Below are 26,077 nucleotides of genomic sequence, written 5' to 3'. Positions count from 1 at the left end.
CATATTGGTTTCTAACAATTCTGATTTTTCAAAGCCCAACCACCTCCCCTCCCTCACCGTACTATGAGCTAAAGCAAGTGCCACGTGGTGTGTGCAGCTGTGGACAACTGACACAAGGCATTTGTGTCCAGACCTTCCAGGCCATCGAGGGGAGAGGGAAATTTGTTTCTGAGAAAGAACCTAAGTGCACAGTGCCAAGACCAGTCGTCTCCCTTCTCAGCAGACTCGGTACCTGGGCCAAAAATCACTCTCGGTTCCCTTTTTAATTCTGCCCTCCTTTATCCACCAAGATGGGGGAAATTATTTTGATTGGAATTAGACAGCCACCTGCAGCTAGACCTTTAGCTGTTATTAGTATTCTGTTTAAGCCCTTTCACAACAAGCTCACTGAAAAAGACAGTGGACTTTTTTTTGTTTGTTTTTGTGGTACGCGGGCCTCTCACTGTTGTGGCCTCTCCCGTTGCGGAGCACAGGCTCCGGACGCGCTGGCTCAGCGGCCATGGCTCACGGGCCCAGCCGCTCTGCAGCATGTGGGATCTTCCCGGACCGGTGCACAAACCCGTGTCCCCTGCATCAGCAGGCAGACTCTCAACCGCTGCGCCACCAGGGAAGGCCGACAGTGGACTTTTGAAGTTGTCCAATACTATGTCTGGTGATTTTCTCAAGTTAACAACCTCAGTACCCACCAATTGTGCTGGCTGGGGAAGGTGATAATCTCCTCCCCACGGTCACGGTCAGGAATGAAAGGGTCTGGGATAAATTACAGAAGGGATCTCTGCCATGAACTCTCTTCTCCTTGATCTCACCCCATGCTTCCTCACTGTATTTTTATTTTAACACAATGTTCACATGCTTTTCTACCCTCTGCTTTCCTAAATTCCTCCAATAATTCAGGCCTTGATGTCTTTCCCAAGCATCACACCCATGCAGAGTTGGCGTCATTGGTGCACAATTTGGAGCCATGGCTCTAAACATTGCTTACTTACAAATGATTTCTATCCAGGTACCTAATATTTCTTTCTAATGCAGAACACAAACACTTCCCCTTCATTTTAAAATCCCTGACACTCCAACCTCCAACACCTACTACACTTGGAATAATAAGCCTTTATATTTGTTTATCCATTTACAGCTTCTAGGGAGGCTTCCTGTACAAATTCCCCATTTATGGTCACACAGTCCTGCGGCCATGACTTGGGAAGGAACCCTTCGGGTGTTTATTATCCAGCCATTGAACAGGGAGCCAACTTTGGTTCCATTTTTCTGGATCAGCAGCTGAAGGAATTTAACCAGGTGTGAGATGGTCTCCATGATGGATGACAAAAAGAGAGAACTCAAATTTATTGCCAGTGGCCCAAGGCAGAGACCACAGAGCCAAAGTCCTAAGACTCAGAAGAGCCCCTGAATTCCTTGTAATGCTTAGGATGAAACTCAGTGGGTGGCCCCAGAGAGCAGTCTTTGATCCCTCCCACTTTGTTCTCACTTTCTCTCCGGCCACAGCCGAGACAGCCATTCCACGAACATCCACGTTACGCTGCTTTTCTTAGGGGACATAGGAAGCAGTGGGTTTCTGTTTCTTTGGTTTTAATTTTTTTCTAATCAGTGGGTCCCCAATCCTCTGTTGTTAACACTTTTCTTTCCACAGGTAAAACTGGAACTTAATATTCGAAGAGTTAAACCAAAGGAAGAGCTCAAAGGAAAAACTCCTAATAAAAGAAGTAAATCCACCAGGATTCAAATCCTGGCTTCACCAATTATGAGCTGGGTTACCTTGGGCAAGTTTCTTAACTTCTCCAAGCCTTAATTTCTTTGTCTCTAAAATGGAGGTAATAATAGTATTTCCTTCACAGAGTCCTCATGAGGACCAAAGCAGTGAATAGATGGTTTCTAGCACCTAATAAGCACTAGATGGTATTTTATTACTATTCTGTCTGAATTACTAGAAAAAAAATAAATAATAAATGAGCAATTTATTCTCCTTGTACAATGAGCACCCAGCAAGCTTCAGTAAGGGCTGTTGACAAGCCCTCCTTTGTTATGAAAAGTCCCATCTTTCTCCTACAGAAGCTCCAATTATTAGACAGCCCCCAGAAAGTGAAGGCTACATTCTGAAAAATAGTAATGACACATTGGTAAGTTTAGGAGAGCTGAGAAGGAAATCTGGATTCACCTTGCTAACACATTAAAGACAGGTGAACTCATGTTTACTGTGCGTCTCTCAAGGGCATCTCTGATCTTTCCTACAACCACGTGAGGATGGCACTGACACCCCCATCTTACAATGACACAGGCAGTTTCCGACCCAGATTCAATAGCCTACACGTGATGGAAGAGGGATTTGAACCCAAATCTCACTGACTCCAAAACCCATACCTTCCACCACACCCGCACCAAACATATCAGAGAGAGGAAAACAGCCAATTAAAATTGATGCTCTTTTATCAACTGCTGAGAGAAAGCAACTATCTGGTCACCTCAGAGATAGACCTTTTGATATTGTTTTCATGCAAATTCACTGTTCCCAGCCCCAAAATCATTAAATTGGAAATCCGGACAGCTAACAGGAATAAGGGAGGAGGGAAATCCAGCTGGAGTACAAGCTAGACAGACCGTGTCTGCTAAAACTGCACCCTATGATGTTAGAAGCTTCTAGAATACTGAAAGAGCCACTGGCTCTCAAAGAACCAGGACAGTGGCAGTAAATGAACCTGGAGCTGAGAAGCAGTCAGCATGGGGCCTGAGTTTAGTTTTGATTTTGGTTTTGTTTGCTCTTGTTGCTGTTGCTGTTAACTCTGCCACTTGCAGAGAAGTGAGCCTGCTTGCTCCACCTAGGAAAAGGCTTGGAAAACCTTCCCTCGAATGATCGGCAGATGCCCCAAAGCACATCATCATGGAATAGTGTGCTCCTCAGTGAAGGCTTCTGGAAACCTAACGGAGGCCCCTCAGGGGCCAGGACGAGGCCTGGGAGCTGGCCACTGAGAAGAAGTGAGCCAAGACCCCTCTGTCTGTCCTCACTCGTGCTGGCTTCTGTCCTGCCTCACACTGGCTGCTCGCCAGTGAGCTGGAACAAAGACAGCCTGGACAAGCCAGCAGGTGCGTGGACCTGTAGCTGATTTTGGGGGGCGTCACCTGCCAGCCTTACTCTGAGTCCCCACGGGGAGCAGACGCTGGAAGCTGCACACTCGGCCCCTCCTAGTTCAGGCCAGTGGGAGACCCCAGTCTCAGAACCAGTAGATCTGGCACTGGGTCTTGGCTCATGTGCATGTACTCCACTCCCCCTCAGTTTCTGCATCTGTGAAATGGGGTAGCAAGATCTACCACGGGGGCTGTCTTGAGAATTAGATGAGTTAAACTTCATTATGCCTGTCACAGTAGCGATAAGGACAACTGACATTTATTGAGAACTTACAACAAGCCAGGCTACCACTACGAGCTTTATATGTATCATCTCATTTAATCCTTAGAACAGCCCCACGCGCTAGGTTCCATTATCTTCCTCATTTTTACGGATAAGGAGATTGAGGGGAAAGGCAACTAAGTAACTGGCTCAAGGTCACAGAGATAGCAAGTGTCCAAGAGAGGGACAGAGGCAGGGAGTCTGTCCCCAGAGCCCATGTTCTCAGTAACTAGGATACAGATATGGCTTCCGTTCTGCCCAGCTGTGTCGGCACCACTCTCACCACAGACGTCCATCCTCCCCACTAACCCGCCTCCACACCAAGTGTCTTCTCTATGCCAGGCACCATTTGTGGGACTCGGAGGGACACCAGGATGAATAAGACACGGTTTCTTCCCCAGAGGGAGTCAGAGCTTACCAAAGGGAACAGTCAAGTAGGCAGGTGGGCTTGATGAAGCGTGACGTGTGCTCCACAGGAATGCTAGGAAGAGGCGCTAAAGACCCAGCCCAGGAGCCAAGCGCCTTCCCGAAGAGAGATCTAACATCTGTGTGCTTACGATGCATCAAGCACTGCTGGACACACCTCACTTCATTCCCACCACGACCCCCTGAGGAAGGCACCATAATTAAGCTTGTTTGACAGATCAGAAAACTGAGGCTCAGAGATTGCACTCACTTGCTGGAGTTATACGGTCAAGAGATGCTAGAACCAGGATTCCTGACTCCGTGGCCTGACCCGGTGCAGGTGGGGCGCTAATCACCGTGCTATCTATCTCCTGTATGTGCAACACAGCCTCCGTTCCAAACGTCTTCCTGTCTCCTGGTCCTTGTATCAACCATGAGAGGCTTGGAGGGTAGGAGCTTTGACTTGACCTGGGCAGATAAGCCGTTGCATCAAGCTCAGTATCAGACAGCAGGTTTGCCACGACTAGGCTACAGCCTGCGTCTCCCCTGACAGTGGTGCCTCATGGCAGGAAGACAAGAGTGGAGCTGGCAGCCATGTCAGACACCCATTGAGACACCTGGGCAGCCACGGCTGACACTCTCTCCAGGGAGCCCAGCCAGGCCCTTGTGAAGTCCGAGGCTTTGTGTCCCAGCCCTTCCACTCTCCTGCCAGAGGGCACGATGCGCTTCCCCCTCTGTGCCTTGGCCCACTCTTCAGTGGGGGCCTCTCGGCCTTGAGAATGCACGGTCATTAGCCAAGGGCCAGGAGAAGCAGCCATGGAGTAGAGAGGCAGGGGACCCACGATGTGGGCCTACTTCTCTTGCCTGGTTCTGCCTCAAGTCAGAGAGATGAGCAAGAACCTTCCAAGGGGCCCTCAGGGAATCCACAGTCTCACCAAGGAAACCCTAAAACTCACAGGAAATAGCTGAAGACAGTTCAGCACCAAAAATGAGCGCTGGGTGACCCCAAGAACATCCAAGTTCTGAGGCAAGAGGAAGCCCCACGGGGAGGGCAGAGAAGAGACCATGAACTAGGTGCAGAGTGAGCTGTGCCCAGAAGCATATGGTGCAGCTCAGAAACGTAAACAGAGGCCCCTCTGGGTGCCTTCGACGCTGCTCCTCATCCGACGACAAGATGACTGCGGTTTCTGCTACAAATCTCTTTGCAATGTCTCCCTCCACATCTTCTGACACTGCCCTGTGGGGGAGAAAGGGAGGCCAGGCCCATGAACCCAGACAACTCCCAGCATCGCTCCGCTTCCTGCCGCCCTAGGAACCAGTATCTGGTGGGAACTTATAGTCCAGGCACCCGCCGTAATCAGACGGACTGGGCCTTGCCACTCAAGGGCCTGGCACTGTTTTAGTCCTGTTTCAAATTAACATAAGAATTTTTCAAGACACACCTTGCACGAAACTGAAAAATGAAATCAAAAGGTATCTACCTTATAGCCAATAAAATATGAGACTCTCTCTTCCAAATTCAGCTTTTTTCTGCACCCGATCTTATTGGGTAATGGACACAGCTTCCTAACAGGGCAGACAAAAGGGATGCTGCCGGCTTCCCTATGAAGTACTGAGCATAACAAGGGCGAGAAGAAAGGCATATAATTGTTTCCCCCTTCAGAGCCAGGCAACCTCACTTGGAGCACTGCTGTTCTCTGGCGGCTGGAATGTGAGCTTGACTTCAAGCCGGGAAAACCCAAGCCCAACTCCTAACATCAGCTCAGCCCCCCGCAGCTCCTGTCCCTTTTTTCACCTGGCAAAGATGCTGGATGCAGAGCCCTGGGGTCCTGCTGCAAGTCTCATCTACAGTGGTTTGCAGGAGGAACAGAAAGTGAGTGCGGTCCCTGAAGAGCTGAAGGTCACGGTACAGGAGACGAGATTTATAGAGTGTTTCCAACAGCTCCATTGGCTCCCATGCAGGAAAGAATGCCTGCGTCCCAGTGGCAAATTCTAGTTGTTTTTCCTTCTGAAGAGATGTATGAGATGGTGAGCAATCGTTGGATGCCATGCTAGGATCAGGTAGAACATGTAATTCCTGCTTCTATTGCCTACAGTTTAGACTTTAGCTGTTCATCGTCCTGTTAAAACAGAGACAACAGGCCCAAAAGGGGGTCACTTGCGCTAAGCCCGAGTCACCAAACCAAGACGTAATACCTAACTTAATTACAGTTTCAACCTCTCCCAGGAGTAGAATCTTCCAGCCAATCTGGAATTCCCTGGTCAGCACTAGCGGAGGAATCTGCCTGATTAGACCCTTGCCGTCCCCTAAAGGAAGGTGATCTTGACACAAACACTCCACTCTTTGCTAATAACTTCCTTGCCCCGCCCCCTTCTGCCTAGAAAAGTCTATCAATTTGTATAGCTCTTCGGGGCCCCTTTCTATCTGCTGGATGGGATGCTGTCCAATTCATGGACTGCTGAATACAGCCAATAAGATCTTAAAATTTACTCAGTTGGATTTTTTTTAACAGGATTAAATTTTTTTTTAAATCAACTTGCTTTTGTTTTTGTTTGTTTGTTTGTTTGTTTGGGGAGGGGGGTTTTTGTTTTTGTTTGCCACGCCATGAGGCTTGCGGGATCTTAGTTCCCCGACCAAGGATCGAACCCGTCAACCCTATAATGGAAGCACGGAGTCCTAACCACTGGACCACCAGGAAATTCCCTTAAATTTTATATCTATGCTCATGACACTCCAACCCTAACAAGGTAATTTGGTGGAGAATCATATTTTAAGGAATCTATCTCAGTGCTCCCTGGGTTTCCACATATTTCTGGAACACTTTTATCACTGGTAGATGGGACCAGCATGTGAGCAAATCATCCTTATTCATTACCAGCCTGAAATTCAGACAAGCTGAACAGAACAAATTAAGTGGAAATAGTTGCTATAAAACAAAGCCATGTGTTTCATTCCACAGCCCCAGGCTGACATTGAGAAGGGGCAGCACCTGAGTCTAGGTACCCAACAATCTCCTTTCTCACACTCACCGAGATACCCCCACCTCTGGGGCCTGTATCTTGGAAAGCTGGCTTAATGGGAAGAACTCTAGATTTGGAGTCACAAGATCCACGGCTGTGACCTTGGGCACATCATTGTATACATTCAGACATGAATTTGACCAAATTAAAAGCAACTAGAAACAGAAGAATCCATCAGAGGTCTCCCAAGTTACCCATCACTAAGTCGTCCACCTTCCTGGTTTCTATATGGAAGACTATGTGAAAATCTTAGAAGAGATGGGAGCCAGAAAACCATGTCTTCTTCTCTCAAAGGCCAGCATAAAGTCTAAAACACACGCAAAGAAAAGCCTGCCAGCCAAGAAAAGCCTGGGCTACTTCCGTCAGCTCAGGAAGCTGTTGACTGAGATGTGGGGAGAAGGCGCGCGCATTTCCTAAGGGTCTCCTGAGCCCCAGGCACCTCAGACGCAGCTTGTCACCAGAAACCCTATAAAGCTGGTGTCACTATCACCCCTCCTTCTTTTGCAAATGAGAAAACAGGTTTAGCTGTGCTGAGCAATTGTGTAGGTCACTCACCTAGAGGTGGAAGGGTCTAAGGCTTGCCTGATCCTCAAGTAGTTGCTGCCTCAGATTGTGACACCAGGCAAAGTGCCAATCACATATTAAGGGGCTTTGTCCACTGAGAAATGCAAGGCAAATAAATATAAGGGATGTGGCCTGAGAGGGTTTTTTTGTGTGTGTTTTTGGTTTTGTTTTGTTTTGTTTAATACTAGCTACTATTTCCGTCGTACAGCTGACTTAATGTCAGAGCTTCCCTTCTGATGACCCTCTCTCTATTTAACATCAAGTGTGGCTGAAAGTAGACACTGGCTAAACTACACAAGAAGTCAAGCTTGACTTCAGTAGCAGCTCCATGTTTACAAACTGAAAAAAAGTGGCCCAAGAGCATTGCCCAGTAGACCCTTGATCTCATGGTGAGTTTGGTTTGGTGGAAGGAGGACACACAACCTAGGTTCTACTCTCAACCACAAGCTGGACCAGCAGACTGCGAACTTCTTGAGGGCAGGGACTCTACCTAAATATCCACATGTCTCCATGCCCAACAGAGTACCTGGCAGATAATGGACCCTCAATGCATATGTGCTTGTTGAATGAATGAATGAACAAATGAACAGAGATTCTGATGATATGGGAGGCATTTATGTGGAATGGAAAACACTAGACTAGTGATCTGAAGACCTGTGATCAAGTTCCGGTTCTGACATGAACCAGCTGAGTAGTGTCTCCACAAGTCAATGAACTTTCTCTGAGTCTATGTCCTCATCTCTCCAAAAGGGGTAAAAACACCTTTGTTGTACCCATCTTACAGGGATGCTATATCAAATGAAGCAATATTTACAGATGAACTTAGTTTAAGTCTATTCAAATACAAGTCATACCACTGTATTATATAGAGCCAAGGAACTGCAGTGTGTCACAGCCAAAGTCATTGCTTTACAGACGGAAAAACTGCAGCCCAAAGAGAAGGATAAGAACCCAGGCCTCTGGCTCACTGCTCCACCTTGCTGATGACATTGGATAAGTTCACGGTGGCCCTGCCAGAGCTAGAAGATCTTCTTCAGGCTAAATCCACAGCACCCACTTCACTGGGTGGACCATAAGCTTTTCTCAAATGGGATACACTCCAGAGGCAGATTTGGGTGTAAGATCGCTCCTATAGGCCTATCTCTGTCTTCTGAACCTATCTGGGGATGCTAAGCAAAGGATTCCTGAATACGGGAAATATGGTCCAAGCCCGGCCATCAGTGCTTCTGTAATCCTTGGGCAGTTCCACAACCTGGCCCCAGATTCTCTCTCCAGTCTCAATCCCCATCACCCCCCAGGGGACTCCTCTATTCCTTCCAGGCTGGTCTCCTCATCATCCTCTGATACACTTCACACATGCCAACCTCTGTGACTCCAGCCACATCGCTCTTCCCTATTTCTCCTCCACCCACCTTGGAGCCCAGCCCTCCACTTCTCCATCCAGATACCGTACATCCTTGAGAAAAAGCGCAAGTCCCACCACTGCCAAGAGGTCATCCCTGACTGTCCCAACCCACAGTCTTTCTCTCCTTCCTCCAGCCAACCCACACGCTGATATCTGCTGTGGGATGAATCACGTCTCCTAGAAAGATATGCCAGAGTCCTAATCCCCGGTACCCGTGATTGTGACCTTATTTGGGAATAAGGTCTCTGCAGATATAATCAACTTCAGATGAGGTCATGCTAGATTAGGATGGGCCTTAAATTCGATGACCGGTGTCCTTATATGCAGAGAGATTTGAAGACACAGAGGAGATACGGGAAAGAAGGCCGTGTGAGGACAGAGGCAAAGATTGGAGTTGTGCTTGTCACAAGCCGAGGAACACCAAGGACAGCCAGCGACTACCAGAGCTGGAAAAGGCGAGGAAGGACCCCTCACCTCTAGAGCCTTCAGCAGGAGCATGGCCCCGCAGACACCTTGACTTTGGACTTCTAGTCTCCAGAACTGTGAAAGAATACATTTGTTGTTTTAAGCCACCCAGTTTGTGGTACTTTGAATCCTAGGAAACCAGTGTAACATCTCGGGCCATTCCCTGGGCTTGTGCATACCTGGCTCACCCTGTACTACTGGTCACCTTCTCGTGAGTATGTCACAGGCCCGTGAACGGCCTGAGGACAGGAACTGCCTCTCCGGTGCTTTTGTAGTCCTCCCAGTGCCTCGTGCCTAGCGGCTAGATAGAGGTAACCTCAAGCACGGTGACTCTCAACATTCCATCAGGAACAGGGGCTGCATTAGGAAAGACACTTGCTTTCTACTCAGACTCAACAAGTTCTAGCTACGTGGCAAAAGAGAATTCGGATGACTATTTTTCAGAGAATACAGCCCTGCTTTCCAGCTGCAATTCCACAGCTCCAACTGTTACCCAAATCCTTCCCTTCCACCTACTCTCACCAAACGCAGCCCAAACTCCTGCCCCCGGCTCTCTCTGTCCCTGTCAGCCTGGCCCAACCCTACCCTTACCTTCCATCACCACAAGCACACACACACACTCACCTATGGTATAATTAAATTGGATTTGACGCTGTGTTGTGCTCCCTCTCAATCTTCAGGGTCAAATCCTATGTGGAGTTAACCTTTGAAATTCAACGGCCCAGTCCCAGCATAGCTAGACAGAGAGATGACCACAACTTCCACAGCGCTGGCCACATTGCCAGCCATCCCACTGTGTGTACTTGGACATGAGCTTGGAGAGGAGAACCTGCAACTCCCCTCAGCAGGTCTTAACTTGAACAGGCCTCTGATGTTTCAGGCATCTCACCACACTGAACGTGCATCTAGTGTTTAAAGATCAGCATGTTTCATGCAATCTGGGCCTGAAGGCAAGCCACCTCCCACCACTTGTGCTGGATCCAAGAAGCAATAGTAAGAGGAAATTTGCTTGTAAGTGACTTTTACCTAACCCCTAAGTAGTGTGTGACTCACAGACACTGTTTCCCTCTTCTCTCCCCTACTTGTCCTCACCCTCACCTGGATCCTCCCCTGGCCTACCTACGTATGAATCCAAATCTCCCCATCCCTCAATGTTCGATTCAAATTTCGTCTCCTCCAATAAACTTTCTTTCATTTCAAGTAATCACACAGGCTCCTGGCTCCCACTAAAACCTCTCTTTTGGCAGATGATTATAATTACCTTATTTCATGAGTATTTGGATATAGTTTTTATCTCCTAGTTAACCTCAAACTTGAAGGTACTTGAGAGCAAAGATCATGTCTTATATAATTTCTCCCTTTCAGTTTTGGGAATTAAATGAGAAAATGTAATTAAAGGGCCTACATGATGCCTGGCACATTGTATGTGCTCAATAAATGCCAATTTCTTTCCTCTTTATACATCTTCATATCCCTCAGAGCCAGAGCACCTTGCAATTCCCTTGAATCTTGCAGCTGCCTAATAAATATTTGCTGAACATGTGAATCAGTGCATATAAATGGTGGCCTTTCAACTAAGATCTCTGAGTACAATTTGAATATTTTCGTTTTCCTCCCTCATCTCCTACATTTGTGGGCCCACAGAGATTATTTCTGATATACATCTCGTAGGCTGAAAGCAATATTCAGATGCTGGAGGCACGTGGTGGAAGGCTGACGTCACCCAGTAGTCAGTCCAGAAGTAATCATCTAAGATCTCTGCAATAACCTAAGACCCCAAGAGCAGGCTGGACAGAATCAGGCAGCAGCCCAACCAACCTTTAAATCAGTTAACTAATGCAGTCCTTGTAAAGAAATACTATGCAATCCATCCTTATTTTTGCACTCGTCTCACACCTTTGATATTCTTGTTAATTTCTAATGTCTTCATGTTCGTATAACAGATATCATACATATCTGATATACAACACGTACCTATCACCACTTTCCTTAGCAAGTTTAAATCCTCAGAGGTTGAACCCAATGGGCGTTATCAGGAAGTGTGCACAGAGCTGGCATCTCTCAGTGTTATAAGTTAGTAGAAGCGGAATGAATTCTAGATGTTTCTGAGAGGAAGTAGCAGAGGACAGATACAAGAAGACTCCTCCTTCATCCCTACTGAAGACACCAGGGGACCTACTTCCTTTCCCTTGAAATGGAGTGTGAAGAGTCCCAAAACTCCACAGGCGGCAGTCATCCTTTCAGCTAAACCTTTGGATGGAGCAGGCTGGCCCTCAGCATTGGGTTACCCCTGTTTAAATTAACAGAAAGAAAAGCCAGCCCAGAGCTCAGGACCCCCCTGGCAGAGCCCTGATTTCACACACATTTTCCCCAGATTCCTATTGGCTTGGCTGGAAACCACATATTAAAACCCACCAATCTTTCCACTTGAGCCTGATGAAAGCTTCAACAGAAACAGCTGCACTTCACATGTGGTTTCAGTTAATATCTCATCCCGACAGTTTAACTCTAGCTGGCTGGGCTGCTTTTTTAATATTCACAATCCTCTTCTGTTTCGCATTAAGAATATGTCTTTCATGACTCGCCAGAGTAGAGGAACACAATGAGGCTGGTAGCACTTCATTTCTGGAATGTCTGAAATAACTGTTTGTATTCTGTGTTACTTGAGGAACGTTCCACGTTTGGTATCTCAGAAGCATGTGAAAGTGTTAAGCAACCGTAACGCGAACACTGCTCGACCTGTGTGGAACATTTTCCTATTAAAAAAGTAAAGCCACAAACTAATGGCTCAGATTCAGCATCTAAATCCCAGCACTCGTGGAGGCAAGCAACATGGTAAGTTCATTGTTCTGTTTCCCCCGATGGCTCTCAACACCACCCCATCCCTTCAGCATATACTAAGGTTTAACCAGTATGTGGCTAACTTCACGCACAGGCGCACCACACACGTGTGCATACACATGCTTCACGTCCATACTGGGAACAGTTCATAGAAATCATGCAACTCTGGTTTCCTGGGCAAAACGCACATCAAGCTCTGAGATTTTGCCATAGCGGCTTCTCCTTGCAGGATATGATGTAATCGAGGGGGCTTCTCTACTGCTTGATGTCACTCATGATGCAACGGTGAGCTCGGGGTGCTGGGAATACCCTGCAGGTTCCTCTTTGTCCTAGATGTTGTCTAAAAATGGTCAAAACCAGAAAGATTTCAACAAGCCTTTTTTTGTACCCACTAGGCATTAAAGATATTGCTGCATTTTTTTGGCAGCTCTTGAATTTTTTCCTTGTCTTCTGTTTTAGTTCTGTGCATCATCCCTGACTTTGAATAAGAAGAAGAAGAATGAATAAGCAGAATACTAGGAAGAAAAAGAATTGCTAACCATTAATGGGTATTTTAATATGTGCCCGGCACTGTTCTACATGCAATCTTATTTAAGCCTCACAACCACCCTAGGAGTGAGTTACTATTATTATTCCTGTTTTATAAGAACCTTCAACAAGCCAGAAGGTTAGGAAGTTACTGTGGCAGAGACCGCTAGTTAACCCCAATATCTTTTTCTCATTCTTCTTTGGTCATAAAACTACAGAAATCAGAATTGCATTGATTATACCCACACTGCTATGGGAACGTGAAATAAACGTCCATCTTGCTTGTCAAAGGCTCTGTTATTTTGTGTCCGTGTTACGGCAACTGGAGCGATACCCTACCTAACAGTGGCAGAGCTTAAACTGAATCCAAGCCTCTGACCCCAGAACCCATTCTCTTAGCCCCCTGCACTACCCTGCCTCCCTGGCAATATATATGAGTAGAATTGGAATCGACACTGTGAGAGTTAGGTGGGATTGTACTGGTTTTACAACTAGCTGTTTTGACGGTTTTGAACATTTCGACCCATGAGTCAAAATGGTTAAGCAGACAGGGCAGAGGCACTCAAGTCACCTTGGGTGATGGGGATTTATTCCAAGGCTACATAGGAAAATGGGATGTCACAGGAAGATGCCTTGTTGACTTTGTATCCCAGTTCTGAGACATACAGCAGCCTCCTGGAGACTCAGGTCCAGCTCAACATCTTTGTTTTTTTTCTTCAGTTTACCATACTTTTATTTTTTAATTTAATTTTTATTTTATATCGCAGTATAGTTGACTTACAACGTTGTGTTAGTTTTAAGTGTACAGCTAAGTGATTCAGTTATATATATACATATATCCATTCCTTTTCTGTTTCTTTTCCCATATAAGTTATTACAGAATATTGAGTAGAGTACCCTGTGCTATACAGTAGGTCCTTGTTGATTATCTATTTTATACATAGTGGTGAGTATATGTTAATCCCAAACTCCTAGTTTATCCCTCCCCTAACATTTCCCCTTTGTTAACCATAAGTTTGTGTTCGAAGTCTGTGAGTCTGTTTCTGTTTTGTAAATTCATTCGTATCATCTTTTTCTTTAGATTCCATATGTAAGTGATATCATATAATATTTGTCTTTCTCTGTCTGGCTTACTTCATTTAGTATGATAATCTCTAGGTCCATCCATGTTGCTGCAAATGGCATTATTTCCTTCTTTTTTATGGCTGAGTAGGATTCCGTTGTATATATACCACATCTTTATCCATTTATCTGTCGATGAACATTTAGGATGCTTCCATGTCTTGGCTACTGTAAACAGTGCTGCAGTGAACACAGGGGTATATGTATCTTTTCGAATTATGGTTTTCTCCGGATATATGCCCAGGAGTGGGATTGCTGGATCATATGGTAGTTCTATTTTTAGTTTCTTAAGGAACCGCCATACTGTTTTCCACAGTGGCTGCACCAATTTACATTCCCACCAACAGTGTAGGAGGGTTCCCTGATCTCTGCACCCTCTCCAGAATTTACTGTCTGTAGACTTTTGATGATGGCCATTCTGCAACTCAACATCTTTGGGTGGTACGAAACTCGAGTGACCTGCAGGTTTCTTAGCATTCCCTCTGAAGAGAGACAACTTGATTTGGCCAGATTTCCAGGAGGCAACTAAGCACTCTGATTAAGCAGACTCTCCACCAGGCACCTCAGAGTCCTTCAACATCCATTGTGTCAGATGAAGACATGGCGGCCTGCGGCTTCAGTAAATACATCTGTCCATCCAATCAGCTGTAGCAAGAATAAAAGTTGTTTCCCTCAGACCCATAACCTAAGCCATATGTGAGATGCAGGAAAGAAGGGGTCTGAGGGGTGTTACTCTGATGGAGGTAACGTGTGCTCACATCAGCCACTCCAGTACTAAGACCTGACTGTTCTCCATTTCAGGGAGGAAGACCCCAGGAAAGGGAAGAGATTTGCCTAAATAAAGCAGAAAGTTACCTTCCCACTAACCAGGACTGAGGCTGGTCTGCGTCCCCCTACTCGGGCAGTGCCTGTGGTCATGCTTTTCCACGCCTAGAAGCCATTCCTTAGGTTGCCTGAATTTCAACCTTATGGTATCTGCAGCACATAACCTTGTCTTCTGCTTATCCATGACAGCCATCTTCAGGTTCTCGTCACTTCTGCAGAACATCCCAGAACTCAACAGACATACTCCATCGTACAAAATGAAGAACTGCAGCAATTATCAGGTTCTTAAAAGCCATTTCTGACTTGAATGGCTAAATAACTCATCAAGTCTCTGTTTTACATGTGTTCTTTTGATGTAAATTTGATCCTGGTGTATTTACTTTCCAGTCAAGTCTGACATTCAAAACAACCCCATAGAGAAACCCTTCCTGCTATTTCACAGCCTCAGTAATGAAGCTCCTTATAGGATCTAACTTAAATCTCTCTGGGGCTAAGTCCTCTGTGTCATCCTCTGGAAATACAGAACAGCCAATGTGTGTGTCTGTGTGTCTGTGTGTGTGTGCTCATGCGTGCACTGTGAAGGGGGGGCGGGGCGCATAGGGTCGGGGGGAGTCTTACAGTGAACTAGGTACACAGATCTTGATATTAAGGTTTTCTGTTTCTCCAGACTGTCCAGGTGCTTGCATTTCAATATCACACGTGGCTTATATCCCTACTCTTGTACTTTAAGAAAACAATTAAATAAAAACATAAAGGAAAACCAGCAGCATTTTAAGAGATTTCACTTCTTTTTGATGCCTGTATCCATTTGCTGGGGGCCAGGAGGAGGTCTTAGATTATACAGGGACTCTGGAAACACTCACAGTTCAGGAAGACCAGCCACCTCAATCCGAGCTTTAGAGTAGTGAGGGTGTAAAAGCAAAATGCTGACCTGATTTTCTTCCACATCACATTGGGGTAAATGGTTTGTCTCCTCCACGTCCAGCCTCCCTCAGCTTCTGTGCCTGGGAGGCCGAGCCACCTGCCTGGCATCAAGAGGTTCCCACGCCCTCTGGTTTCTCATTGACACTGACCACTGGGCAGTGTGGTGGTTAATTTTATGCATCAACTTGGCTGGCTATGGTACCTAGATATTTGGTCAAATAGCATTCTAGATTTTTTTAAGGTGGTTTGTTTTTTTGTTTTGTTTTTGTTTTGGATGAGATTAACATTTAAATCAGTGGACTTTGAGTAAAGCAGCTTTCCCTACCTATTATGGGTGGGCCTCATCCAATCAGTTGAAGGCCTGACTAGGACAAAGACTCACCTCCCACCAGCAAGATGGAATTCTGTCAGCAGACTACCTTTGGACTTGAGCTGCAACTCTTCCCCGGGTCTCTAGCCTGCTGGCCTACCTTGTCAGATTTTAGAGTTGCTAAGTCCCTACCATCATGTGAGCCATTTCCTTAAAATAATCAATCAATCAACTAAGAGTGTGTGTGTGTGTACACATCCTGTTGGTTGCATTTCTCTGGAGAGTCCTAGCCAAAACAGGCAGCAATGGTAAGAAATCAGAGCAAGGAAGAGAAGCAGGTATTTATTGCCATCTCCTCCTGTGAGATCACCACAAAGGTCTTCACTCTGGACAGGCACTGTCAGGACACAGCCCGGGCCACCTCTGGGTAAGGTGACCATACCTTCCCCTTGCAATGTCAGGCCCACAGGTGACAACCAAGCCCTCTCTTACTAGGCCAGGGGGACTTCACTAAACCTTAATGATTTCTCTACACTCTGCTCCCCACTTCACAAATAATCCTTTTATTAAACTCTCCTTAATTAATCCTCACATGAGCATGCTGGGACCCTGACTGACACAAACATCACCAGAACATGGGCACTGCTTCAAAGTTGGTATGGCACTCCGAGCCTTCCTATGTCTGACCCCAACCCCCTCTCCAGTGCCATTTTCCCCGTCAATTCACTCCAAGACATGCAAGGCCCCATACACAAAACACCCAGCACTTGCACCACACCAGCCATGGGCCAGGCCTTCACACCTTCACACCAATGCCTCTGTTACTCTCTCTGGATGCCAGCAACCCACACTGCCCCATGCACATGACTTCACAAGAATGGAAGACCAACTTGAAAACTCATAAAGTCTGGGAGCCGTGGCCCATGATGGCTTTGCCTTATTTCATCATATTTCATCGTATCCCCAACTTCTATTCTAGAATCATCTATCTTCCAACTCCTCAACCAGTCAAGTGGTTTCAGTTTGTTTATTGTTGTTAGTTTTTAATCCAAGACTCCCAAGTCCCCCCCTTCCCAACAGTCCTATCTGTAGCCAAGCAGTTACAGTACCTAGGAAGGGGTGGAGATCCATTGGAGTGACTGCTTCCCTTTGTTTTCCCACCCTCTGCTTGAGCATCTTTGGGCAGGTGTGGTGTTTTTATTTTGTTTTGTTATGTTTTGTTTCTAGATTTGTTAAGACTCTCCAAAGGCTTTGTTTTTTTTAAAAAACAAGTAAGTACCACAGGGAAAGCAAAGAACCTATGACAGTAAAAATGACGCTCGCTCCTTCTCTTCTTCTGGATTTTCCTAGATTGTGTTAAAAATGGGAATACACGTCTTTTCAGCCTGCCACTGAGTCTGCCACAGAAATAATGAAAAGCAATGAAAAATGGAAATGAGCAACATGACAAAATCAGTCCTCCTGAGGGTTCAGCTGAAGAGAGCAAAATGGAACTAACAGAACCAAGGCTGGAACAGCCCCTACAATTAGCAGAGTCGGCAACAATGAGGTGGCAAAACAGGAGAATTAATGAGCCCAGGTCAGTCACCCAGGCAGTGGTCACATAGTCCAAGTATACAGGAAGGGACTCGCAAAGGGGAGCCTGTGGTCAGATGATGGATTCTGAAATTCTGAAGACAGAGAGAATGTAATGAGCCAACCAAAAGGCAAAGGGCACGTGTATGTATTCAAATAGTTAATACCAGGTAATGGGGTTTTTGAAAACTAACACGTGTTCCTAGTCTGGACCAGCCCAAAGAAAGCCAGTGAAACTGACCACAGGTGACAAAAAAAAAAGGCAGAATCATTGCCTCACCTCCTCCCACTCAGGCGACTCCCAGCCTGACGTCCCCACCACCACCATGGTCTGTGGAAGGTTCCACACAAAGCCCTGATCTCATCAAAGGACTAATTAAAAATGTCATCACTCATGACGTCCCCACCACCACCATGGTCTGTGGAAGGTTCCACACAAAGCCCTGATCTCAGCAGAGGACTAATTAAAAATGTAATCGCTCATGATGACATAAGCCTAATAATGTTTACCCCTCACAGAGGAGACTGATCCTGGCCTACTGAGTTCTTCAAAGACAGATCTTAAGCAGTCACACACACTTTGTGTGCCCTCGCACATGACCTGTGGGTGAATTTTCATATGAAAAGGATACCGTGCACTTCTTACCCGGTAAATGGCAATCTTTTCTGAGACAGGTTCTGTGCATTATGTGTATCCCCTGGACTTCTTCATCCTTGTTGATACCACCGCACATGGCGATGGAGAGGCACAGATTTTAAACGTCAACCCTTTCAAAGGTAGTTGTATTTCAGTAGAAGTTTCTTGAAGATGGAAAAACTGAGTGAAAGGAATGTATCTCTAATGGTAGAAAGACCATCAACTGGGATAATACTTTTGGAGAGATTTCCCCCATCCATTCCTCTCTACCTCCCACAATGATGTGGCCCCTGGGGCAACCCTGGTCCTAGACTATCTTCCTAAACCTGAGTATCTATTTCCTTCCTTCAAGCTCAGGAGAGGTAAGCGTTGAGTTGCCCTTCTTCGTGCATGAGAAGTGAGAAGCCCTCCACTAGGCCATCTTCTGACCTTCTCTGAGCCTCTCTGTGGCCTGGTACCAAGACAGAAGCTGGCACAGACTGCCCCAAGATCATCTTCTCACAACATGAACATCAGCAACCATCTCCTCTATTTTGGTTTGAGGCTGTCAGCCTCACGCCTCAAAATGACCAAAACACGTAATGGACAAAAGGGTTTGGAGTTGGCATGCTCACAGCCCCACAGTACCTGGCTGGCAGTAGGTGACCGGTAAACATCCCTGGATGCAACATCTCTCGGACGGCAATCAAGTCCTCATGCTTTCTGAGCTCAGGTACCAACTAGCAAGTTCTTTATTAACTCACTCGAACACTCTCAATCCTGAAAGATCATTCTTCTTCTTAGTAAAGAGCTGCTTTCACTCACCCCCATCCTCATCCCCCAATCAATACACACCACTGACATTCTCCCACCTGCCCACGTGATGGTCTTCTCCACTGACTTTGCAAAGATATTACGGCAAAATGGCAATTTTTCAATTGTGCCAGAGGATGAAAAACATAAAAAGCAGAATATAACCCACATTTAAGTATTGAACACCTTCCAGATACAAGGTAAATTCAAAGACTATCCTTTATACCTAAAGAAGAGGAGCTGCCTACAAATCCACAAATCGTTGTCAATTTACCAACTGTGACAGCTTGTCTTCAAAGATGACCATCATCAATTTCTTCCCTCCTCCAATCAGGAAGTGAAGTCTAAACCTCTACTCCCCTCAGTCTGGGCAGATCTGATCAACTGAATAAGGTAGACGTGACACCATATCGGTTCTGGGCATAGCTTTTAAAAGTTTCTGCTTCTCCCTCTTGGAACCCTGAGCCCCCGTGTGAGAAGACCAGGTTATGGTGCTGGAGCGAGAGGCCATGTGGGCGCATCATTCATGTACCAGGGCCATGAGTCAATAAGAACGTCCCAGCTCCCATCCATTCAAGTCATCCCATCTGAGCCTCAAACATCCTGGAGCAGAGATAAGCTGCTCCCCTGTGCCCTGTCCCAATTTCTGCCCCACAGATACACACATGAAAAATAATAAAACGACTGCTGTTGTAAGTCATCAGTTTCTTACGCAGCAAAAGTTAACCAGACACCAAGAAGGGATCCTTGTCAATGAAAGATTTCAATTTCTGAGTTAGGAACTGCATTAGTATGCAAATAACAAAGACCGGGAAGCACTGGTTTAAACACATGAGGGTTTTATTTTCTCTCATATAACAAGAAGGTAAGGCCTCCCAGCAAGCCCCTGCAAATCTCTTGGTCTTTCCCTCATGCAACCAGGATGTCTGTTCCAGCCCCAGCTACCAGCATTCCATAGGCATCAGGAAGGAAGAAGAGACATGCCTTTATCAGAAAAGCAGAGCTTCACTAGCACTTCCCAGCAGGGATCTCTGTTTATATCTCATCGGGTAGCACCAGGTTGCACGGCGACCCCACACAAGGGAGACTGAGAAGGTTAGGTTTTTAACTAGCAACGGCCACCCTGAACAAAACCAGGCTTTGGTTAGTAAGGAAAGAATGATACTGAAGAGGCAACTAGATGTTTCTGCCACAGAAACACGGAAGTCAATTACATGAGCCAAAGTCCAGAAGCAGAGCAAGCTTCTGCGTCAATCCCGTGATGTCATCAAAGACCCAGAAATTTCCACTCTACTATTCATAGCACTGGCTTCAGCCTAAGGCCAGCTCTCCTCCACTTTGTGGGACGGCTGCCAATACAATCAGGCTGCATGCCTCTTAGTTCCTATCCAGCAAGAGATTCTGGCTTCCTGTCTATCTCATAGGAGCGAAGAAGCAAGGGGCCACTTTTAAGCATAGACACTAAACTACGCTGGATCCACACTGAATACCTTTCCCTATTCCAGGGCCAACAGGAATCTCATTGCCAAAAGGGCTTTCATTCACAAGTTCTGGGCTAGGCTAAGAGTGGGGGCTTTGCAGACAGTCGGCCTGGTTTTATATCCAACCTCCCACTTTTCCAGCTGTGTATCCTTGAGCAAATTACTTAGTCTCTCTGAGCCTCAGTTTCCTTGTGTGTAGAAATGGGTACACTAATAGTATCTACTGGCACAGGTACTATTTAATGTAAGAAGTACATAAGAAAATACATGCAAAGGACTTAACATGGTGCCTAGATATCAGCAAGCATTAAATAGATGTTGGCGATGACGATTATGCAGAACAGTCTCACACGGGCCCTGTGTGAGTTTTGCAAACACAGAAATAAATGTAAATCAGTGGTGCACAGACCCTCCCTTCTCCTTTCTTTGCAGTTTTAATGATATCAACTTCCTTGCCCCGGAAGACCCAAAATATTAGTTTTTACCAGTTCTTCTTCAGAAAAGACCTGTTCCAGCCCTCAGGCTGCTGCAGGTAAACTTGAAGTTCAAACCATTCATCTAACACGTGAACTCATCTGAAAAGATATCTGCAAATCTACTACTAAACAATCTATTGAAGGACCCTGTAATTAATCCAATTCAGTCATTATCACATCTATACTAAACGTATCATTAAACAGCTGAAACAGTGCTTTCAGGTTTTTTTCACAATTTATTTCAAGAATAATCTAAACACCTAATAACCAAATCAGATTACCTAAGCAGTAATCCCATCAATTGTACCATAGTCAGAACTTACAATTATCCCACAAAGTAAATCTACAGTACCTTTGTTTGACTGAATATAGATAGAATATAAAACATATTCTATAATAAAAACCATCTGCTGAACATCAGTAACAATAAGAGTTGGTGTTGCTTAATTTACTAGCTCCAGGCACCATGCTAAATGCTAACATTTTAGAGAGTTACTATTATTAGCCCCATTTTACAGATGAGGAAACTGAGGACCAAAGAAGTTAAGTGACTTAGTTATGAACAGAGTTCCTAAGTAGCAGAATCAGGATTCAAAAAGCCAGGTCTGTTCTGACTCCAGAGCACAAGCCCTCCGACAGCAAGCACACTGGTACCTGATGCCACCTCTTCAGAGAAGTTTTTGGCAGATCCTAAAATTTTATATCTGGCTAGAAAGCATAATAGATGCAGAAATCATAGGTTTTGGAGTCAAACTTGAATCTGGATTGACTCTGTCATTTAGTCTTTGTTAGCTGCATGACCTTGATCAACTTAGGTAAACTTTCTGAGGCTCGCTTTCCCCCTCTCAAAGGCTAAGGTGAAGTCAGAGCAAGTGCAAAGGTGCCAGAATGCTCTAACACCCACCACAACAATGTCAGTCCTCAAGGAGCCCTTTCCCCATTCCCTTGTCTCTTCCTATCTAATCCTTACACTCTCCTTCAAGGAAAATCAGTAATTAAAGCAAGAGTTACTATGGTTCAGGCCTTTCTCACCTTCTAAAAATACATAGTGCTCAAAACGTTGTTGAATTAATGAATGTTGATAAATGGTACGTGTTTGTACAAATCAGTGCATTTCTTCTTTAAAAAGTGCCTTATTAAGAACTCTCACTTTAATGATTCGATAATTAAATCCAGCATCAGACTTGAATCCTGTCCAGTATCCGTGGTGCCTCCCCTCAGGGTTACACCGGTCACAAAGCCAGGCTCAGTGCCCTCCTAGCCAGGCACCCATGAGAACGAAACCAGGAAGGAGCTCTCCTAGGAGGTCAACAGCCCCAGAAGTGCCTGGGAATAAGAATGGGAGATATAATCACCCAACTCAGGAACAAGACAATCAGAGTGAACATTCTGTCACTCTTTCAACCATCCAGCACCTCTGAACACCTCTTTCGTATCTGAGGAATTCCCCACCTTATGAATTACCATCTCCCACATGAGTCAGATTGTTAGCAAAAGACCACGATAATCCTCTCATCCCTGGTTGCCCTGCCCTTTGCAATGTGATTCGGCTGCTCTTCTCATCAGGAATTGGAATCTATTTCCTGACCCCCTGAGTCTGGGCAGAAGTGGTGTTTTGGTGCTTTGGAGCCTATGCCCCAAAAGGCACTGCAACTTTCACGATCACTCTCTTGGAACTCCTGCTGCCCAGAGAGGAACCCTAGGCTGGTCTCCTTGAGGATGAAAGATCAGGCAGAAGAAAGAGATGCCCAGCCAACAAGACCAACCAACAGTCACATGCATAAGGCCACAGCAGATTGTCCAGGCTGAGCAGCTCAGCTGACGAGCTGACGGTACAGTCACATGAGTGACGGCAGGAGAGAACAAGTTTTAAAAACCGTCCAGCTCAGCCCAGCCCAATCTGCTAGCTTTACAATCATGAGCAAAGGAAACAGTTGCTTTAAGCCACTAAGCGTTCGGGATAGTTTCTTACACGGCAATAAATAACTGAAAATTTTACTTTCCAACGTTCCTTAGAGCTAAAATGAAAACATGGGCTCTAGGGTCCACCCACAAGACAGACACAATCACTCCAGGCTTTGATCAGAAGTTAGTGGCTTGAACACTCTGTAAAGAGTAGAGACAACTATGTCTGGTTTCCAAGGGGCGGTGGTAGAGCATCTAACAATGATGCCCAGTGCCCAGGATCAGCACTGATGTATCTGTGGTCCAGCAGACGCAGCAGTGTTGTTGGCAATGAACCAGCTCTGTGGAGGACTTAGATTCTGGCTATGTGGCCTCCCAGCCTGATTTTCTGACCCTCCTAGGGACTCTCTGAGCTACGTGTTCGTTTGAGTTCCCTCAAAAGCAGAGCCTAATGCAACAATACGGGTGCAAGTAGTTTATGGGGAGGTGATCCCAGGAATACGGAGTGAAGGAGAGGAGAGAGAAAGACAGAGGAGGAAAAGTCAGTAAGTATGAGTAACTGGGGCTCAGTCCTACAGGGGACCTGCTGAGGAATCATGCAGAATGCAATGCAGAATTAGCTATCTCTCCAAAGGGTGAGTATCCGAGGCTTCCAACCTCTGGTTTTTAGCCCCCATTTGTTGAGGTTTGCATCTGGAAGCATTGATTCCCCCAGGCTATCCTGTGTAAGAGCTGGGCAAACGTTGTGGCTTCAGGAAAAGCCCTGAATCATAAAAGAGAACAGAAGCAGAGGACACTTGAGGTGGGATGCAATCTGTGTGCAGTGGAACCAACCACTATAGCCCCAGCTGGAATCAAAAGTGGTCCATGAAGGTGAGACATGAGCACAGAAAGCATTTGCTATGCTACCTAACATCCAGCCAGGTGCTGGTAAGTATTTAACAACTGGCTCCCCAGGGGAAAGATGGAGCAGGGGCTCTGAACTGTATTGTCTGCCAATTTTCGTGGTGTAAATACTCCAACCATGTCTGATTCCAAGCTACCAATGTGACATTGGCCAGCTCACAAAGTTCCTGAAAATTTAACAACCGGCTCTCAAGAACCGGTATGAGCTGGCTCCAGCTCACCCTTTCTTAAGATCTTTTAAGAAAGTCCTTTTCTGCTCAAACTCACTTAATGTTTTCAACTAAAAACCTAAGCAACTAAAATCAATGGCAAGAGGGAAGATTATACAGGTTGGGAATCAGGAATTGGGCAAAGACCAAAGTCTGGCATCAGATATGACTTCTGGCCTCTTTTTCTGACCAAAATGGCACTAAGACTTCCCCCATCTCTCCGATGCCCCATCTTCATTCTTGGGAATGAAGATCATCCAAGAATGTCATTGCAGTCCAGAAAAGAAATTTGAGGGGAAGGTCTGGGCAGACATTAACAGAAACTCTTCCAATAGTAAACTGTGTTCAATGTCAGGAAATTCTTCTTTCCCTGAAAATCAAATCCCCCATGCAGCAGTTTAAATGTTTTTCCACCAGTTTTACTCTTAGTGGAGACATAGTAATTATCTGCAACCTTCGGTAGAGTAACCTTTCACATACTTGAAGGCTTTTCTTCTCCAGAGGAAATAGTCCAAGTTAGGTTGGCCTTTTGTCAGAAATTCAATTTTCTGATGCTTTAACCTTCTCTGGGGCTTTCTTTCTAACCTTGTCCAAGTTCTACATGTCCTTATTAGCTGTAGAACCCAGACCTGGGTCCAGGTTTCTTGATGAGTTTTGACTGCAGAGAAAGCAGATAAGAAAAGGGGTCTCTTGAGATCTGTGCATCCCATGGGTATTTATAGATTTCACCATTATAGGCTCTCTTTCCAATCCAGCCAATAGCCAATACAGGGCAAGGAGCCAACTGTAGGAACAGAAGCAGTGACCTTTCTGAGTGTGAGCATCTCCCCTTTACAGATGCAGCAGAAGGCCTCCTGACCATCAGTGACAGCCTGGTCATTTCTTATACGTCCCCAATAGAAGTCCTTGCTTTCACAGACTGCCCCACTACCACAAGGGCACACTCCAAATCCTAACAGCATCAGGCACCAGGACACTGGAGCAAAAAGTCATACCCAAGTGAGGGGATTCAGTAAATCTTAGAAGGGATACTACACTCAAGAACAGGTCACCAAAATCAAAGGCATTTTTACCCATCTCCCTCTCACTAATTCATGGATGTCCAAATTCAGACCCAAACGATGGCTTAAAATAGCACTATCTGATAGAAATATAATACAAGCCACAAACATGAGTCCAGACGTTTTATAAACATAAATTTTATGTTTTTTAGTAGCCATAGTTTTAAAAAGGGGGAAAGTGGTGAAATTAACTTTGATAATAATTTTATTTAACCCAATATATGCAAAATACTATCATTTTGACATGTAATCAATACTTTAAAATTACTAATGAAACATAGTACATTATTCATACTATGTCTTGAAAACCTAGTGTGTATTTACACATAAAACACATCTCAGTTCAGACGAGCACAGTTCAGGCACCAGTGGCCACCGAATTAAATAGCTCAGGTTTACCTCTTGATTCCCAAAGTGTGGTCCCCAGACCAGGAGCATCACCATCTACAGGAAACTTGTTTGAAATGCAAATTTTCAGGCCCCGCCCCGCCCAGGCAGAAACTCAGGATGCAGCCCAGTAATTTGTTTTCTGAAAGACTCTCCAGGTGAGTCTGATGCGCGCTTGAATTTGAGAACCATTGGCCTACATACTGCCAAATCAGAAATGCTTAATCTGCTTTTAATTCATACGATCACCAATGTCTAATGCGGGATATGAATCTTTAAAAAAATCTGTTTTCCTGCTGCTAGGGAGCCAAAAACAGCAAATTTGGTTCCCATGAGATAAGTTTTTTGTTTTTATTTTTGTGCCAATTAAACGACTTTTCCATTGGCATGCTCCTTTTTCAAATGATCCATTTTATCCTCTTTCCCCCTCGTCTTTGGATTTGAATCCTTCATCTTCTTGGTTTTTTTTACAGTAACCACAACTGCCCTTACCTCTTCACAGATATCTAGGGTTGCCAGATTTAACAAATAAAAACACAGGATGCCCAGTTAAATTCAAATTTCAGATAAATGAAATATTTCCCAGAAATTGCAAGGGATATATTTATACTAGGAAGTATTTGTTGTTTTTTTGGAATTCAAATTTAACTGGGCCTCTCTTGTACTTTATCTGGAAAATCTATTCATATCCCCCTACATCCTTCTGACTCCAAATTCCTCCAGGGACTAGACTGTACAGTCTCCTGGGGGTCAGCTAGAGTGGGCACTGCCAAGGAGCAGTGCCAATGCAGAACTGCAGGCCTGTACGTTCACTCCTCAGCAAGAAATACTTCTGGATAAA

This window comes from Mesoplodon bidens (assembly GCF_964165515.1).
Source record: "Mesoplodon bidens genome assembly, chromosome: 8".
NCBI lineage: Eukaryota > Metazoa > Chordata > Mammalia > Artiodactyla > Ziphiidae > Mesoplodon > Mesoplodon bidens.
This window is presented reverse-complemented; position numbering follows the sequence as displayed.